Consider the following 20,204-nt stretch of genomic DNA (forward strand, 5'->3'; position numbering starts at 1 on the left):
GTAGAATTATCAGTTCCTTTTCTTCAGCACATGAAACTTTTCACATCTTCATTGCTTTAAAATGGAGCTGTTTCTAGCTGAAAGGGGCTTCTTTGCTGATGATTTTTTGGTCCTTGGTTTTTACCACAGCTCTGCAGGAACTCAGCGATTTCTCACCTTGCTAAATACAAGAGATTTTTTTCTCTGTTAGTGGTTTTCCAGAGATCTTAAAAATTAATACATTCTAACTGCGTATCCATCAAAAATTTAACTTGGAATATTCATAGAATGGTTTCAGCTGGGATTGTTAAGAGTATAAGCTTTGGTTTAGCACTGTTGCTACTGATAACTATCATTCCTTCTTTATTCTCAAGAGTTTCATTATAATTGCACTTTGAACAGCATGTCACTTGTATATATTTTATTTAAATGTTACACTTATCATTGGGACAAAATACTGCAGAAATTAATTAGAAGTGAAGAAGGTGATTTTACATTCAGCAAGGGTTGTTGTTGAAAATCTTTATTATATTGGAATTAATTTTCCTACAATATCTGTTACTGGAATAAAAAGTCACACTCGAAGTACAGATTTGAGGAATCTTGCTTGAATTCGATCTTAAGCTGCACTTTTTCAGGAAAGGAAGAGAATGTTTCAGCTTTACCATAACTTAATTATATTTAGACTCTTCCAATATCAGAATTTAAAGGCTATCAGATTGTTGGCATATGCTGTATGCAGATGAAAATTCTGATAATAACAAATTCTAACCAATGAAGGAAATGTTAGTTGCTACCTTAGCAATGTCTTTTGTACAATATTGTGAAACTGACAAAAGATATAATGCAAATGTGGAATTGGTTAAATTCTACATAACTTGAGTATGTTTCAAACATAAAAGAAAAATTTTAATATAAGCTATATCTAATCAGATCTATTTTCTCCTTATGCCTACAATGTTAACATTACACAATAAACAGAGGAAGCCAATGATGAAAAAAGAATATAAAAGTCAAATTCGATACAGTGAGAAAAAAATTTGCATGCTATTTAAAGACAAACATTTCTATTTTTCACATTAAAGTAAAACTTCACAACATACTTCTGATGTTAAAGACCATAATTTTAAAATCAGTGTGAGTTGTGAAAAGCCTTTTCAAACATTTAAAATAAATTATATTCAGAGTAAACATATTAAATATTTAGAATATTATAAATTTTGAAATTTTATTATCAGTTTATCAACCAAGAGATGGCATGCAGTAGAACATGGGGAATATTAATTTAAAGTAATGTCTTAATTGTATGCTAAAAAGTGTAAGACAGACGCTACTTTCCCAAAGGCAGAAAGAGAATTGTATTTACAATTCAGTTATGGACAGGTGCCCAGATTTTGGCTTATCTATCATTTGCTACATGCTGAGTTTGCTGCATACAAGCTGCCATTACTAATAGTCTGGGAGAGAGCCATGAAATTTCAAGTACTGTATATTCCAGGTCAGAGCACAATCTAGTTAGTGTCATCTGAAATTCACCCACCATTCCTCTGCTTAATAAAGCCTGCTGGTGAGCAATTGAACTGCAACAATGGTATACTTCCATATGCTTTTTTTTATATGCTACATCCTATGCTTTAGAAGCTCTATTTCTTGTGGAAAATCCTTTTGTTTCTAGTATGTTTGCAATTTCATTTTCAATATCTTTTTTTACACATGCTATCCAGGTAACATAGACTACACAGTAGGCAATTCCACAGATAGCAGAAACAGGAGCTTTGATTTTAAGTAAAACATCATGTTCCAAAAAAAAAAAAAAAAAAAACTGCTCTACATTCAGCATCAAATCTTTGGAAATAAGTTAGAACATACCTAGTTTTTGGCTTTTTATCTATATGGCGCAGAACTGAAGGTACATTGCAATGGACCTCTACAAGGAAGATGCTACAAATATTTTCTTTTACGAAGCACATTGGAATTTCTATTTGAACTTTAAGGTCAGTGAATTGCTGGCTTGCTTAGAAAGTGCAGATGTGGTATTATTCTAGTGACAATTTCATCAAAGAGATATGGAATTTAGATACTTGTATCTGCAAAACTGTTCTGTTTTTTTTTAGTTTTGGTGGGAGAGCATTCCGAAAGCCATACCACTATACTATTATTAGGTTATTAGGTTATTATTTTTATGAATTTTTTTCTACATTCTTAACCATGGCTAACCATTTTCAGTATTCACCTTATGCATATTAAAATAATTAATTTATATCTTTAATAATCTTTATATTATTAAAATATTATTAGAAATTATTATTATTATTATAAGCATGTGGAGTAAGTAGGTAGTATGCCAGAATGGCAACAAATATCCCAAGACTGTGCTGACATATTTATATTGACAATAAAAATTACATTTCTAAACATGGAAGACTTGGTCTGGATGAATCTGAATGCCTGGACACCTGCATCATGTAGACTGCCCCAATGTAAAATTGCTGACAAGTGAAGACGTTTTTTTTAAATTGTCCCAGACCTTTTTGTGTTTTTAGCTGAATGACATTTCCAGTGTTAGCTTAACCCCACACCTTGCTGTCACCCACTTTTATAGACTGCTCCAAGATTACAGCATTTTGAAATTTTTAAGTGTTTAGAAATCTAACATATAAGAATATTACCAAAGTATAACTTTCCTATAATATGTATCATAATAAAAGTAAACCACCAAATAATTAATGTTCTATATAATCACTTTATAGCTCTTTATCAAAAAGATATTGATAAAACATCTACTGATAAAACTCAGCAGATGGCATAGAAACCCCTGGAAGAAGAATAGGCAGAGCTGGTCTCCTTCACAATGTGCAATCTGTGTTCTATGCAATAATTCAAAATTATTAGTTTTATTTTCCATTGAAAAATTGCTTTACACCTTCATTCCAAGAACTTTTGAGTGAGTCACAGAAAGCAGAGTATGACATTTTCAAATCACCCAAAGGTTTCTACACTTGAAAAAAAAAACAGTGTATTTTTCACTTGCTACTCTGGAGCAAGTTAAATACATTGAATTTCAACAAACTAAATTGAACTAAATCCCTTTCTCCTCTTGAGTTCAAGTGCAGCACAGGCTGGTCTCTTCACTATGAAGCTGGCTGGAATTTACATGTTCCTCTAAAACATTTTATTAGAGTCATTAAAATAATAAGCCCTGCAGTTTGATCACAACCTCCTTCTGGACTTCACGACTTATAGTTATTAAGGTGTCATAACTTAATGTACATGCTCAGGGAGCCTTAGATCCTCTCCTGGAAGATGCCAAGGGAAACTAAATCAGCAGCTGCTAGTTTTTCATCTTCATGGTTGGCTGCTGTCAAAACAATCCGTATATAAAATGGGATTTTCCAGCCAGGTGGCTGCGAGGAACATTTGGTCTCACAGGCCCTCTAAAGTCACAACTTGAAGCTTTCAATTAAGACAGTTTTTCACTACGTTTTATGGTGCTTTTTGGACTGGTTTATAACCATGTTATCAGTGAAGTTTCTTTAAATTGCATTGATTGCTTAGCCTAAAGATGAAACTGCTGTAAAGTAACTGTTTTATGGAAACACTAACACCTATTCTTTTTTTCCATCATAAGAATTGGACAGCAGGCAATGTCTTGTATTTGTCAACATTGTTGGGATTGACGGGCAAATCCAAAATACCTAGCAAGTCTTTTGTGAAGGCAAGTCAAGGCTTTTGAAAAAGAGACATTTGAAGAGAAGATTGTTAGTTTAAGAAACATTTCATATAAAAGGAAAAAAAAAATTTACTCCCATTTGCTTTGCACAAGAAGTGTATCAAGAGTAGCATACCTTTGATAGCTTAATTACAGGAATATTACATATACAAACAGAATTTCAAAATACTTCAAATAAGGATGAAAAATACAGTATTTTTTTTTTTTTTAGAAAACCTGCTAAAGTTGATTTGCTCAGAAAAAAAACTATTTGACTTTTTTTTTTTTTAATGTATGCATCTAGATAAGAAAAATAGTAGAAAGGAGCATAGTTCCATTAAGTCTCATTGAAGCCTATATGATAATTAGTGATCAATTTTAGGTTAAATGATAATGTAGGCTTCTAAAATATATAACTGTCTTAACAAAAAAAAAAAAATTATCTTTGTCTGCCTCAGCAATAACTAATGTCAGCTGAGTTGTTTAGGGTTTTTTTTTTAATATCTGGAACCTTGAAAACAAATGTGTTTAGCTGTTCGTCTTTATAATCATATGGTATCCAAAGAGTTGTGAAAATCTACATGTAAAACTTTCAACAACATTCATGAGAAAGATTGATTTAAAATGTTCATGAATTACCTTCCTCCTCTATCAAAATCTTAAATCTTTTGATTTTGAGAGTCTGAGTTTGAATCAAGGTATTACATGTAACTAGAGAAGTATACAGAACCCAGAACCCAAAATATCAGTGAAAGTTTCCTCAGTTTTCCATTGACTAGTCCAATGGAAATTGATTCTTCAACCACAGTACTATCAAAGAAAACAAAATCAAACTTTGAATGTCCCTTTCCTGAAAATAGTCTTGCAGTTAAAAAAAAAATTACTTGATTATTACTTTATTAAAATGGCTTCTGATATGTCCTAAAACAACTGTTCAGCTTGTTCGTGTTAAAACATGAATTTAACAATTGATTAACAAATTCAACAAATCAACATGTATTGGGCTTATTTGCCCATCTAAATGTAGATATAAATTATTTCCTTTCCAATGTAAAAATTGAATATTTTTTAGTGTACTGGTTTTCAAACTTGTTTTTATTCACTCTACTCCCAGTTCCTCAGTAACATAGAGGTTGTTTTAAATTTATATTAAGGGAAAAATGTTAAAATATCTCTAATTTCCTTATATAGATATTTCCTTATCTCTAATTTCCTTATAAGAAATATATTTAATTCTTCCTCCCTGCTCCAGGTAATTTTTCAGATTTGCTACCTCAAATTTCCTCAACCTATATTGTTTAAACTATAAATTAGGAGAGCTGAAGAAATACAGATACTTTATGTACAGCCATAACTAATTTTCTGCTCATCTTTCTCTTGGAAATCACTGACATAAGTGCATAAAACAATACCCATGCAACATTCATGCTGTTTCCTGCTGCTTTGATTAAATCTTCGTTTCCTAAGAAAGAAATGTAACGAGAAAATCAAGGCACCAGAAATGAGACCCAACGGCTTATTAGGCCAAGTATCTTAATAAGTTTCAGCAGTTTGTGAATACAATGAGAAATTAGCTAATACTTCATACAAAAATCTTGTTTTAATAACTACCTATATCTTCTCTAGTGTTTAAGAGAAATTTTTGATTCGCATGTGGAACTTTTCCCCTAATACCAGAACTGAACAAGGAAATAAGTGAGCCTTGGTGACCAATTTATCAATGTGCCAGTGTAGTCATTTATTCAAACTGGGATGCAGCAAGCTCTTGCACCACAAACATCATTATTTGTGTTAGATAAAAGCATCACTGAGAGGAGATTAATGACATTTTGTCTTTTTTCTTTCCCACACAGTTACATAATTTTATCCTGCTTCATGACATCAAAAAATACTGTCTATTACAGAACATTTTAAAATACATTGTACTGTATTTTATATACATATATATATAATATATATAATATATATATATGTATTTATGTATGTATGTATGTATATATATATACTTTCTATAATATTCTCTTCAGGAAACAATATTATTTATTGCAAAATATTCAGTGGGGTAAAATAAAAGCAGATTCTCATGTATTACTCTCCATTTTCATTTTAATTTAACTTGTTAAGAAATTATTTACAAGTGACTCTTGTGAAGGCCTCCTGAAAAAAGGACAGCCTCATAGCTCATTCAGAGGATTTTTGTGTGACCATACTCTCAAATGTACTCAAATGTATCACTGAGAGAACAAATTAAAAAAAACATTGTCCTATCAGACGGGATTTTGCACAAATACATAGAATAACAAGGATCTCCATTAAAAGAAATAAATAATGAAAATGCCTACAGTAATTAAGAACAGGTTCTTATAAAAGCCTGTTGACTTTGCCATTGTTATATGTGTTTTGTGGTGCACATTACTGAGAAAGATGTAGCTAAAATGTTCCATAGCTTGATTGCTCAGAGGAGACAGAAACACTAGAACTAGAACAAACTACAGCTGTGCCTGTGCATCAGAATTCATTACTGAGAGGTAAAAGGGAAATGCAACTTATAGATTTACAGGGACAGTACTTGATTCCAAAGAGAGCTACCCCACTGCCTAGACCTGACTGAACGGACAAGACAGAAGAATTAAATACAAAAGACACAGTTTGAAATATCATGGAATTGAATATAATAAATTTTAGACAAGATAAGTGTTTAAATCAAACAATATTAAAAAACCCAATCCTCTTCCTAGTCACATACATGTCTGAGATGTAAAACTTTCCCATTTTAAACTCTTGAGGCACCCTACAAGTCAAATGTAGGTGGTGCTTGACAAAAGCCAACATGAATTTACCAAAGGCAAATCATGTCAGACTAACCTGATTGCTTTCTACAACAAAATAGTGTCTTCTGTCTAGCAGGTGATCCTGTTCTTATACAAATGGGTTTGTCAATTAAAAAAGGGAATTGGAAAAAACGTCTTGCATTGTTTAGTATACAGGATGATTTACAATAGGTTTTGAGACTTTAAAACCATGCAACAACTGTACAAGTGTATCATAATTATGACTATTAGAAAAGAATAACAGCCTGCATCTGAGATCTTTGGTTTCAGAAAGAATTGTGTTAACATATATGGGACTGCTGTTTCTATGTATGGAGCATTTGTTACAGAAATATTGTAATAAAAAACATACTGTATAATTTAACAAGATTTGATCCTGATCTGGCAAAACAAACTATACAACTCAGATGCTCAAGAATACCTATTTCTATTCAGAAAGATGTCTAATAGACAAGGAACCTGACTGCGCTAAATTTCATTGATTTAGGCTGTGCAGTAGTATCTATGAAACTCAGTCAGGCACCTATGGTCCCTATAGCAACTGCAGGGGTTGAAGCATCTTTTATGGCATTCATCGCATGCAGCATTGTCTTAACAAGGAAGAACTGATGAAATAAATACATATCAAATCCCAAACTTGGTGCATTAATTTATTTTAAAGTGGCATTTCTGATTTTTTTTCTCACTGGATGGCTAGCACAACACCAGCTCTACAGTGAGACAAACAAACTTGCCTAAGTTTTCAGACATCTAAAGTTATACCTTCCCAAGTTTTCATTTTTTTCCTATCCACAAATACACATCTCAGGATCATGAAAAACATTGTTACAGAATCATGTAAGAGGAATTCCTTTATAGCCTTGAACACTAAGGTTGTAATTTCTTTTTCTTTCTCTAAGAATGACATCAGAAGTCTAACCTACATTTCTAATGTGATCTGGGAGTCTCTCCAGGGAGAGAAAAATAAAGCCAAGAGAAAAAAAACCACAAAAAGAGGTCAGAGGAATAACAGAGAGAGGGAAAATGACAGAAGAGGCTGACAAGCAGGAGAAAGTAGAATGATGAGAAAATAAATAAAATAGAATGCATACAACAAGGATTAATATTAAAAGTAGACAATTTTACAAAGTCTCAAAAATACACGTTTTAAGGTAACACTAGTATTTAGCATATTTGCCATCTTTTTATAACAGAAATCTGAAGGTCTCTGTACAGTTACTATGATTTCCAAGTTATAACAATCCTTGTATACTTTCCTTATGCTACAATTTTATAGTCTCCGTGTAAATGATCTCATTAGCTTCCTGGTCTATAACCTGTGTCTCAGTAGAGCTGGACGCACATATTATGATGGAGGATGCTTTAATGAACACAAAAAGATAGGACAGTTTTCTGAGATTTTTTTTGTGGATTTCTTTTTTTATTTCCCTTTAAATATTTTAGTTTAAAGTGCTGCTTATGGGTTACATCTTGAAATTAGCCCTTCTACTGGATAAAACCTTCAAAAACCCCCAGGCTTTCTAGGCTGCTGGTAGTAGTATCTATCCTGATTAGCAAATTGAAAAGGTAAACTGAAGATTTGTTGGTATCCTGGAGTATCACACCAAAGAGACAATGCTAAATGAGTTCTGAAAGAAGTAATTTGCATAGACCGTTCTAACAAAGGGCGGATATGCTCCTCCATCATCTTCCTTTTTTGTGGAAATCTCTTTGCAACAATGAAAGACTATTTAGCTCTGGCATTCCTAAGCTGACAATTCCTACTGCTGAGCATCTAGTGCTTTCATTTAAAGAGAAGTATCCCTATCTAATTCTGTTAGATTTTAAAGCTCTTTCATATAATCCAGAGTAGGCCTTGCTGAAGCTGGTTCTTGTATTATACTGACCAGGATCACTTATCAGAGAATCTGCATGCATGCAGTCATAGAAAAGAAATCAACATGATAAAAAGAAGTTAATTAAATGTTGTAGATATTATTGTCACCCTGCAGTGATCTGCTAAAGAAGTGCTTATTTGTCACAATTCTTGAAATTATAGGCAAGAGAAGGAGCATTGACAAACAGCTTTTTTGCTTGGAACTTTTGATGTTTCAAACCAACAGATTTCTTAGTATATGGAGAACATAGAGGACTGAAGCCAGGCATGGCTAAGAAGAAATAAAAAGTTTAAGATTTTTTCTTCCCAATTAATATAATTTACTGTGCTTTTTACTCCCTATCAGACAACAAGTTTTATTGTCTTAGAAACCTAATCCTCATATCAATCTGTCATGAACATTGCATTAAATCCCCCTAAAGCCAAAGGAAAAACTTACTGGTTTCTATGTACAACTTTATTGGTCTGTATACCCAAATTTGTCCCTCTAGTGTGTGAATTAGTGAGGTAAATGCACTTATAAAGCAAATGTGGAAAAAGAAAAAATCTCTTGTGAACTAGCTCTTCAGTTCACAAAATATTTCAGTTTCCTTACGCAAGCAGTAATTCTCCAGGCAGCATGGCTTCAGCTATGGTCTCTGGTATTGAGGATCTCACCGCTCATCAGTCCCTCCAGTGTACCATGAGGAGACCTCCTGCAAGCATATATTGGCAGTAAAAATATTTTGCTAAAGGGTGTAGGACAAATTGCTTCTTCAAGATGCTAGGGGACTTCCTCCCAGTGAAGACACTTTTGGAAAGTAAGTTTTAAAAGCTAGAACTTCTGAACTTTATTTAAAATGTAGAAAGAGAAGAAAAATACAGGCTGGAAAAATACTGCACTGGTAATAAGAATGGAAAAAAAGAATCCCTGAACAAACGCTCACTATGCATAGTGTTTAGGTGTCACTAGATTGCATTGGAAACACTCAAGGTAACTGCTTCAAGGTACCTGATCTAATGGCAGTTTGCAAAAGAAGAGAGATGGAACAAAGACCTTGTAAGTGGAAGCATCAGAAAGAGTAGTGAAAAGTGATCTTACAGAGAAAAAATGAAACTGGAAATATGATGCAATACAAAACCAGAACTTGTAGCAACATCAGTGAAAGATCAAGCACTAATAAATTCTGAGGAAAAAAAATATAGAAAATGAGGACAAAAAATGGCAGAACTGTATACAGATAAAATGATACTGGAAAATCAAGGCCTATAGAAACTTAAAGGAGGACAATTTTTAAAACATGATAAATCGGCCAGAAGGGATAGAGACATAAGGCTTCCTGAACAAGTCAAGACCTTTAAAAACAGATGGAATTCTCAGCCGTATTACTGCTTTCCATGGCATAGTCACAAAATGTTGCTTCCAGACCTCACCTTGGTAATCTAATATTTCATGTCCTCATTCTGAATCAGGAAAGCATTCTCAAGGGAGTCTGCAGTGGCCAGTTTAGTCTTAATTTTTCTTAAAAGCAACAAGGGGGAAAAAAGTAGATATTGTATCTGTCTGATAGCAACAAGGGAGGGAAAAAAGAAAGACGTCAACACAGATGAGAAAAATTGTCAATCAGAATAACATTTTTCTGATTAATACAGGCATTTAATTATATAGACATTGATGTTATGCTTAGTGTAGATTGATTGACGTAAGTCACAGTCTCCATTCTTTATTTCTATCTGTTAATATATGCGCCTGTGGTTATTATTTATTCTTTATAATTGTCTCCTTTAACCATTTAAGCAGCAGTGACATTCTGTCAGAGAAATATCTCATTGTGATAAAACGTTCCTTTAGGTCTCTATTCTTCAGTAGGAATTCATTCCAATTACTTCTATTTTATTAATATTGCCTTTGATAAGTACAGTATGTAGTAGGAACCCTAACTCTAGTAGGAAGTGCATAGAAATGCATTTTAATCAAGTAAACAAAAAAGAAGACCATGTTCACCTTGACTTTTTTGTTATTGTGGTGCTTCAGCCGTAAAACTAAATTTAATTCAAACTAAACTGCCCTCAATTAGAGTAAATGAAGAGGTAAATGATGCTATTGTACAACAGAATATCCATTACACAAAAAAAAATGTAGATGACCTACTTTGTACCAGAGTATGGAATAGCTGCCAAAACTGCATAAAGAATTAGATATTTTTAGTTATGCTCAATTTTGCAATTCAGATTGTGCCAGGTTTAACTTAATGAAGTTGGCTGAGATGCTTCATCTAGAAAGTAATATAGTTAAGCCAGATCTCTTTCACCAAAATTGCACTTGTAAATTCTTCCCAGGACAAACAAGGATAATATGAGAGAGAAAGGGTAAGAAATAAGATAACAAAAAGGCTGCAAGTTTTATATAGTCACAAATATAAAGTTTCAACTAATACAGAGTTGTAATTCCACTTTAGGTTCATGATGTTAAGTTACTTAATTGTTGTGAATTCTTAAAATCATGAAAATAAAAAATGTCCATTTCAGGCTTATTGGTATACTCAGTGCTTACATTTAAAATCTTCCTTTCCCTAAATACCAGTTTAAAAGTTTTAAGTTATTTAACATTTTCTTGTTAACACTTCTGTCTGGCATGTCTAGAAGAAAACTGATGGAGTTAAAATTTGACAGTCCTCTAAGCTGTAGGAGTATATGTGATTTTTATCATAAGTTTCCCAACAGAATCAATTACCAATGACACCTTTTCTTTTAGAAAAGTATAAAAAAGTCACTTCAAATGCCAGCAACATTTTAACAGAAAACACCAGAATATCGCTTGTCCCTATCATCCTTTCTTTCCATTTAATGAGAGAACATATAATCCATCAGGAGAGGAGAGAGGATGGTGTTGATCACTAATAAATACTGACACTTTTATATGTCAAACATTCCAGCCATGTTAATCTTTTACAATACTGGTGGCAACTGTTCAAAATTTAACATCAGAGCAAGTGTTTGAAAACAGTAAAAAAGGTAGAAGTCTTAAAATGTCATTTGATTTGGTGAAATACAAAATGTATATGTTAATCAATAGAATTTTTTGTACGGAATGGTTTCTCATTCAGGTTGTCATCAAAACTGTCTTTATTATGACAGTGCTCAGAATTTTTCAGTAGTGAATTAAATACTTGAGGAAATTTCTTTTTTTCACAAAAAAAAAAAAAAATTGGAAAAAAAGACAAAAAGTGCAGATAATTACAAATTTTGTAAATTACCCTACTCCATGTTATTGAATGCTTTAGAAGATCACATTATAATGTTTTCCCAAAACCATTGTGATATGCACATTTTTATTTGATACTGACAAGTTACTACAAATATTAAGGAGATTGTATCTTAATTTTTAATATGTTTATGCTTATGTTTCTATTTACATCACAGTTTTATTTATTTTTATTCAGCTGGTAAAGATGCTTTTTAGATGAAAATATTGCACAGTAGTACATCTTTTAACTCATACTAAGTGACCAGTCTTAGTGATGAAAGAAGTCATATTATTTTTGTTTTATAAGTATGCAAAAGAACATTACATGGTTAATATTTCTTTCACATGTTTATATTTGCTTATTTATCAAGAATACATATTCATCTTAGTTTAATTTGATAGAAGTATAGAAAACCAGACTTGAATATATACATGTATTTTTAAAAAATCATTTCTATGAATGCATAAAAAGCAGTTTTTGAAAGTGCAAAAATATGAAAAGAAAAACTGCATCTGGGTGATCAGTCATATGTGACTAATATCCATAGTTTTGACTTTTAAAAGAGCATGTTCCTGGGACCACCTGTATCAGAAAGATACTTGGACTTCATTTTATAATGTTAACATTTTTTAGATTCATGGAGACATATCAAAGTATGTATAATTCTCAACTTTCCTGTAAAAAGTAGGGAACTTCTTCTAATCTTTGGGAAGATGTATTGACTGTACTGGTCTCAATGAAATGATGGGAATTTTTTTCTTGATTTTATTTTTCCCCTGAACTCCATTTTAACTACTGGTATTTCACAACTCTATTTTCCACTAGTTTTTGAATTAACTGTGCCTTATCTAGGTTGTGTGAAGATTCTGGTTGTATGACTATTAAATACTGATGGGGAAGTTATTCACAGTAATTCACAGTTATTCACAGCTCTTTTCATCAATTACAAAAATCTTCATCCATAACTTTACTTTGGGAATGGAGGGTTGGACCATTTTATGTGCATTTGCTTAGTCTTTTGACTTTTCTTGTGATCTCTATACCATGCCTGGGGTTCCACTTTGGATAGTTTTAGACTTTGTTCTTCCTAAGTCTGTTCTAAAACAACAGAACTCTGACAAAAATTATATTAATCTACTAATTGCCCAGAAGTTGCAACCTGGATTTCTTTACTCTAATGTAGTTTTCTAGTGGGTTTCAATGTTACTGATGGAAATTTTTTTTCAAATGAAGTGCCCATGCCAATATGATTGCAAATTCTGTAGCCAGGTAGTATAATTTAAGCCAATTGCTATCAGAACAACTTTAGTGTCATTACATTGACTTAGATTACACATGTATATAAGGCATATCAACACACTGTGTCCAAGTTGTTTGATTTTTTGGGGGTTTTTTCCTTCAGAAAAAAATATTCAAAATCGAGGCCTAGTATTAAAATAAGATCATCCTTGACCTTGTGTATACTCTAAATGATGAATTTATCTAGCCCGTGCTATACAGAAATAACTTTTGACAGGGTCTTTGTGGTATCACTCAGATTTAGACTAGCTTCATATTTTTGCCTACTGTCTAGATTATTTTTCTTCAAGAGATTGCAGACAGCAATGCTTTATTTGGCTAGGCCAAATTAATTTTTCCTCTGAGAAATGGACAATAGGAAGATATAAATAATTGAAAGGGATATGTACAATGATTATTCTTTAGGGGATATTAAGAACTGCTCCATTGATACTGGTTAAATTGCGCCTTCTATATTGTGATGACTATGCCCATCAAGTGATGGATGATCCTTTGTAACATGCATTACATTGTTTTCCCTCTTCTTGTACACTGGTCTAGATATAATCTATAATAGCAGAAAGTAATTGCTGTGATAGTATAATGGATCTGTGCTGCAACTTTTACTCTACTTTCCTAATAGTGAATTGTAACAATATCTTGCAAAATGAGAAGCTCCAATTATCTTTAATGGACCCAGAGGTGTCACTTCATGTATTTGTTAAACATCTAAACACAAGAACAAAAGAGGAGACGGGCTAAAAATGTAGTTGAGTATTACTGGCCACTAAAAAGGGACATTAGCAAATGGAGTTTTAAAGAGGGTGATTTTACTTCTTACTTTAACCCTTGAGTGTCTAAGTCCAGGACAACCTTCTGGCTGCCCTGGCTGTCTTGACACCCTGGCAGGGGGCTCAGAGACCTTGGCACAAAGTCAAAAACACCTGTGGCTTCGATTCTAGCCAGCAGAAAAACCTGCCAACTCTGTATGAGGAATTACAAGCCACAAGGGTTTGAGTAGTGTGATAGTTGAATTAACACAGGGTGAAAAAGTAGAATTTTGGGGTTTTTAGAATGTGATTCAGGGGAAGGATTGGGGCATGTCCTAGCCTTCTTCTCTTTCTTCTTGTCCTCCATGTCTTGGTGTGATGGTGACACTTTTTTACTGGTTTAAGGTAGAGACACACTGTTTAACATAGATGATAGGTATTGACACAATATTGCAAACAGGCTATACGTAACTTTTGATATAAAATGTAAGCACCACCGGGGAGGGCATGCAGAATGCCATGGCCTCCTTGCTAGATGGAGCTCAGCAGGTCAGAGAAAGAATGTTATAGATAAGGAAAAATAAACAACCTTGAGAAGCTGATCCAATGCATTCTGACTCCTTCTTTGGCTGCACAGGCTAGGAAACAAGGACTTTTACAATCTTGGGGTCATCCCCACATACAGAGACACCAAGACCCTGACACTTGAGTAGGAAGGAAATTTTCTGACAAAAAAGAGACCTGAGTTCAGTCACTAAAAGCATTCAGTTATCGAGTGCAGCTGATCAGTTAGATATTTTTTTGCCAATAAAACCATGTTCAGAACATATTGATGAAAATGCTTTGAAATTATTTTCACTTTTCAAAAATGAAAGACTATCCACTCAAAAACATTTAAATTTAAAATTCATTGACCATTTCATTATAATGAGTTCAAAGACTTAAAATTAGTAATGTCACTTTTTTCTTCTTCCTTTTTTTTTGTTTACAAATGACAGATTTTTCTGAAGCAGAGATTTTTGTTGCATAATTCCTTCACATTCTTTCTTTTAAATCAGATCTAAATCAAATATAAAGTATATTACTCAAGTATGTTTAATGTCGGACTCATTAGAACTCAATATTATGTTAATAGGTGTTTGCTAATTCTACCACATCATGGAAGCTCAGAATGATAAGCAAAGTCTATTTCAAACTTTGAGGATTGGTATATATGCTTTCAGTCTCCAGTAAAGTCTAGGGATGAGCCCCTAGAGCAATGGAGACTGGATCTTGCCAGTGTAACATGATGAGACCAAGACAAAAGATGTCAGCGATGAGATTTACTTTCCTATTCATGATATTTTATTTTTTATTTTAATATGAAGTTCAATTGCATTCTGTAACACAGAGATAAACATCTAAGAGAGAACACAATCTATTAATATCCCTCAAAAACATCTTTTTCCTTTGTGATTATTTTGACGTCATGTATTTTGCTTTTGTACTTTGCTTAAATTTTACAAACACAATTAAGCAATAATTTAGCCAGAAGCAAAATATTTACAGTGCAAACAACTCTCTTGCCAACCTGTACAATTCTCTAGAGGATTACATGGCATTTGTATAACAAAACTACCTCCCTAACAAGAAAGATCTCACAGGCAATTGAGGACTCACGACTGGGAAAATAATCCTATAAAAAGTAAATGATAAATTAGAGTATGAGAAGATTTTTCATGAAAAATCAGTTGACAAAACCATACAGTAAGCATGTAGTATTAAGCCATTTAAAGGTAATATCTTAAAGTAGAATCAGGACTAAATTGTCCTTGAGATCCTTCTGGAAATTAAATTAGGTGATTTTTTTTTTTAAGTTACAATAAGTATTTTTGAGGATACGTTTGCCAATTATGAACAAGAACTATAAACTTTAAAAATAACTAGAACATGTTGAGTAGTTCTGTATTGTTTGTCATGATTTGAACAGTCAGAAACAGCTTTAGTATGTCATCATAGACTTTTAGGGCTAAATTAAAACTGCACCAGATTAGCCCTAAATTAGCAGCCTAGGGGCAATCAAGAATTTTAGAAGTCTTCACAAGGGTAGGCAGAAAGCTCTTCATGCTAATCCTTTGCATATGCTGAGGCACAGAATATTTTTATACCTACCATTTTCCAAGGCTAAAATACTTTCCTCTTTGGACTCAAAGAAGGATCTCCCTCATGTCAAGGGATCATAATCTTTATGAAATTATAATTGTCTTTTAAAAATTTTTACTTACTGCAAAATTGGATCAGCACATCTTTTGGAAAAGGTTAAGACTTCTTTTCAAAACACTTCTCCTATTTTGTCACTGTTTAAAAAATTCACCTGGTATAAAATTTCTGGGCTCATATCCAGATTTCTTTAGGGAGATTTAAACCCATATATCCCATGACAGTGTCCTAAATGACAGCCTGGACTGAGGCTTTATTTTCACATACTTCTCATTATTTTACATAAAAACTTCTTGTTAGAAAAAGTTGGCGCTTACCTGTTTGTAGACATATGATGATATATGTCTGTACAAGCTGTAAATATGATGGATTTTGGTTTTATCATTTATACAACTGTAAGAACATTTATTAATAGTCAATGTACATTATAATCTGATCTATTGCATTCTGCTAAGCAAAACAGTGAGAGTCTGCCTTCCTGAGGAATGCTGAAGCCCTTGCAAGAGTCAAAGGGAACATTGCCACTCAGAAATTCTGGGAGGGTCTGCTCCTACAAAATGCATTACAAATTATTATTAAGGGAGGACACTAAACAGAAACAAAGACCTGAACCCAACTGTCACATAAGCACTTCAAGGACAACAAAATGGTAAGATCAAGCAAGAAGAGTAAAAGAGTGACTTAGTTAAATCTACTACAGAAATCATTTTTCCAGTGCTTGAAAGTTTGGAAAAAAACCCCAGCAGAAACCAAACCAAGATAAAATAAACAAAAAACCAAACAAAAAAAAATACCAAACAAAAACCCCCAAAACAAACAAACAAACAAAAAAAAAAAAAACAAATATAAATGAAGGCCAAAGGCCATTAAGGGAAATTTAAATCTGTAAAAAGTATTTATCTGGTAGAAAAAGAGAAAAAGGAACAATGACAACACCTTAAAAGAACCATAGGAAGCTGAAAATATGCAAACCCTTGGAGAACAACTCTAGCATTCAAAGTTGTAATTATTGTTCAATTACAAAGTGAGGTTTTTATTCTTTTCATGTGTGTTAAGGATGAATGTGATCTGCTGTGATATATTGGACCATAGAAGGAAAGAAAGCAAAAAAACTTACCTGAAACATCCCTCCATGATAGGGATATAGGGATTTTATTTCCTATGCCATTGAAAACAGAGGATGAATCAATTAAATACCACAGTGGTGCCTGTCATATTCTTTGTGGAGCTTCACTCTTTGTGTTATCGTTTTCCTGGCCCAGTTACATTTGAATTCTTTAAACATCCATTTATTGGTTCAAAGGATATCATTGTCCCTCCATTACCTAAAGAACATCTGTCATGTAATGAAAACTTTGCAAGAATATACCATGTTGTCCCCATTCTAGTGAGGGATGTATAGAGAAAAGTAGGCATTTGTTCATCCTGGTGAAGCTAAGCATCAGAGGACTGCTGCCAAAGTACTTGCCTCATGTGAGACTAAAGCCATTATTGAAAACAGTAAGTTCAGGTTTAGTGTATTTTCAAATGTTTTCTAGGTAGTCTTAATAAACAAATTGTGTTGAAGCTACTATATAGATGCAAGACTGCTAAAAACAATGGGAAAAGATATTGGGAACAATGACGTCAATTAATTTTACAGTTTTCAAAAAGGAGATTCTCCAATATGTAGGATCATGTAGCTAAGAAGTTAAAAAAAAAGCATAAGACCTCCCAAATATAATCAGTATTTAACTTCACTGGTAAATTACTTTTTTTATCGATGTTCAAAATATTTCTGGAGGAAAAGTCATGAATCTCTAAGATCTGATTCCTTTCTGGACATCCCTTTCCAACTCAGAAAAAGACACTAGAGTTAAGCATTTGATGTAGATAAATGTCTCCATTATCTTCTTTCAGTGTCAGCCTCTTCATATCAAATTTAAGAGGCAGGATACCTCTGTCTCAGTGGTATTTAAATCCTTATAAGAAACATCTGAGCCCAGCCTGGATTCACTTTCATGGAAAGCAATTCTTGGATTACATTCAAATGCAACTTGCCAGATACTATCAAGAGATGAAATCTTTGGAAAGTAGCCATGTGATTTACAGTGATGTTTGCATGGTTTTAATAACAACCAATAACTAATGTCACTAATACTATTAATAGGTATGCTTGAAGAGGTAGAACAGGAAATGAAAGAGAAGGGTTTGAAACTTCCTGGGAAATTTTAAGGGAAACATTCCAGAATTTTGTTTAAAACTTTTTTTTTTTTTTCAGTTGTGTAAAATCTGAAAATTATCATAACTGATGAAACTACTTGAATTTAAACTCATGTATCATAAGAATTTATGAAAGAATCAGAAATGCAGAAGAAATTATCACCAGTTTGATTTATAGTTCAAATCTTATGTCCATCTAATGCATACTTATTTTCTTCATGCGTATGTTTGGGAGTTTTAAGACACTCTTAATATGCTCACCTTCTCCTTTCATAGAACATTTAGAAAGCATCAGGATCAGTCACAGTAACACTGATATTTCATTTCCAAAAGATCTATATCCCCTTGTCAGTCAGATGTAAATGAAGAAAATAAGTTTGATATGGCAGCTGAAACATCCTGCCTAGAACACTGAAGAAGTCTCTTTTGGTCATTTGTCGTTTACATTTAGTGCGAACAAACTTTGATTAGAGCAAAGTCCACAAAAGTTATGAAATCAGACCTGCATATTTATTTTTGAAAATACTGACTTATCATGATTTCAGATACTAAAAGTTCAGAAATATATACCCACATGCACAGACAAAATGTCTTGGTCAATACCAAGCTAATACTTTTAGCTAGCAAGCAGTTTTATGCAGCTTCAGTGAAGATTTATTAAACTACATACTATTAGTGGTGTACAAACCCCACTGGATTATATAACGTTGAGCTTGACATTAGAAAACACATCAATCAATTTTCATGTCTGAATCTCAGAAAGGAAGTGACACTTCTGAATGGCACTTCAGATATATTCCTTTATATTTTGTTAATAAAGAGAAATCATATTAGTGGGAGATTCAAGATGGTATAAACAAGTTTTTGAGCTCAATATACCATATGCTATAGCTGCCAGTTATGTTCTTGTTGACATTTTCTGCATGTGGGAATATTATCATCTCAAATTCATTATGCTTCTGTTCACATGTACTGCGTTAATTGGCATGTGACACTTTTGAAAATCTGTTCTCAGGCAATATTCATAAATAGTTCTTTTTTATATGAGCAATGTCTTCAGTGGACCTGATACTTAAAAGAATGTAGCAATGTGATTTTTTTATTTCCCACTGATTTTTAAAAAAAAATAAGTTACTTTTAATTTGTTTATTTTTTTTAAACAATGATTTATTCCACTTTACTGCAATAAGTCATGTTTAGTGATTTATTGTCCAAAAGAGAGGGGGCTTTATATATCACTTAATTTTACTGTGTTCTTTGTAATTTGTATGCACAAATTAACCAAATAATCCAAAACACCTTATTCCATTTAGCATTTTCAACAAAAAGCATAGAGTAGTAAAGTACAAGAGACGATGTGTAAGCTGTGTTCCACAGAATAGGTGAGATTTCATATATTTCAAAGATGACATCTTAATTACAGCACTACAAGTGCAGACTGCAGAAAATGAGTAGGATATATCTGAAGATCCTAGGATGTAAACAATAATAGCTCTTTTCTGTCACCAGAAAAGACAGCATGGGCTTTGTCATCAGCACCCTCTAGAGAAGAATTGAGTGAAGAGTTTAGGATCTAAATATGACATTAAAATGAGGCTTCTGGGTCATAGCATTATCATATTAGAGTGCTTGCATTGTTAATACACTTCGATAAACATCCCTGAAGAATGGCTCAGATCTCAGGTGGGTTGAATCATCTTGTTAGATAGCACTATGTTTTATCTATAACTATTCTGGAAGTCAAAGCCCACTTCTCTTTTTTAGTTCTAATGGTAGCATTTTATTAGAAGATTTTTCATTCTCATCATTCCTAATCATGCCATCTGAGCAATATTTGCATGCTTTTATGGTCTAAAAGAGAAATAACAACACACCTGGCATCTTCTGCTAACATTTGTTACCATATCTATCCACATATCTGCTCTTTGGCTACTGTTTCTCTGTTGCTAGCATGATGTTTTCCATTTTGCACTTTGGGGGAAACTGGTATTTAGTTTCTCTTCCTTGTTCTCTGCAAGTTCCTGCTTCATCTTATACTCATAAGCATTATTTTTACCTTCTGTAATAGATGAGTATAAATAGTTGAAACAAAAAACATTGCTAAATGCCAAATACAGACCCTTGCTGTTACCA

Source organism: Vidua chalybeata, chromosome 3 (assembly GCF_026979565.1).
Source record: "Vidua chalybeata isolate OUT-0048 chromosome 3, bVidCha1 merged haplotype, whole genome shotgun sequence".
Taxonomy (NCBI): domain Eukaryota; kingdom Metazoa; phylum Chordata; class Aves; order Passeriformes; family Viduidae; genus Vidua; species Vidua chalybeata.